Consider the following 1,054-nt stretch of genomic DNA (forward strand, 5'->3'; position numbering starts at 1 on the left):
TGGGGTGGACTCAGCGGTTCCGGGAGAGGCCGGCTGGTGACTTGCGGCCCCGCGTGGGGCCTCCGACCTGGCAGGACAGCGGGTGCTTGGCAGCCCGGCCGCCGCGGCCCAAGGAGGCAGCCAGGGGCCCCCGCATGGCGGGGAGGGGAGGGCTGGCACCCGGACGCACTGGGGGGAACAGTGGGGCAGAAGAACTGAGCCCCCTTTTCCACAACGGAGGCGGGGAGACTGGTGCTGCTTGGTGGTTTCTTTTTTTAATGGACTCTGAGAGCTTGTTGCCCAGGTGTGCCCGCACTGTGAGTGTGTGTGTTCCTCCTTGGAAAGGGAAGGCCTCTTTCCCGTGGTGAGGTGGGCGCCTGAGCCAGCTGAGTAATACTTCGCTGCCAAGGACGGACGGGGCGCTCCCGGCTGGCTTCTGCTTGCGTTATTGAGGCGTCGGGGGTCAAAGCCGGTCGGTGCTGCGCCAGGCTCACCGCGAGGGATTCTGTAGACTCGCGTCCAGGCGCCACTATGGCGGCGCTCAAACGCCTTCCTGGACAGCCGTCCACTCTGAGCACTCCGCGGGGGGTTGAGGGCCGAGATGCGGACACCTCAGTGCCCAGGGGTGCACATCGCGGAGCTCATGAGACTGATGAGACGCAGGGCTCGGAGCGCGCCGCCTGCCTGGCGGTCTCGGCGCGAGGCCTGAGTTCCAGGGGCCGGAGATGCCGCAGGCGCCGCAGACCCGCCGTCTCCGCTGCCGCTCGGCCCGGGGCGTCCGCTCACCTCCCTGTACCTCTGGCCTGCGTCGTCATTCTCTGAAAGCACCATTTTCCGCATCTCATTTAAGAGCAAACGAAGTCGGGGAGTGCAGTGAGTCAGCCCGCCTCTCCCAGGCCCCTCGGCGCAGGGGAGGACCCCGAGTCTTGAGCCAAACCTGGGCGCGCAGGTGTCTCCTCCCGCGCTGCGTGCTGCGGGCGTCCGGCCGGCGGGGACGCAGAGGCTCAAGGTTCTCTCTTCCAGGGACGTTTGGGAAGCCGCTGAGGAGAGCCCCCCTGGACGCCTGCCCCGGCCG

Source organism: Condylura cristata, unplaced genomic scaffold, assembly GCF_000260355.1.
Source record: "Condylura cristata isolate star-nosed mole 26May11 unplaced genomic scaffold, ConCri1.0 scaffold00034, whole genome shotgun sequence".
In the NCBI taxonomy this organism is placed as follows: domain Eukaryota; kingdom Metazoa; phylum Chordata; class Mammalia; order Eulipotyphla; family Talpidae; genus Condylura; species Condylura cristata.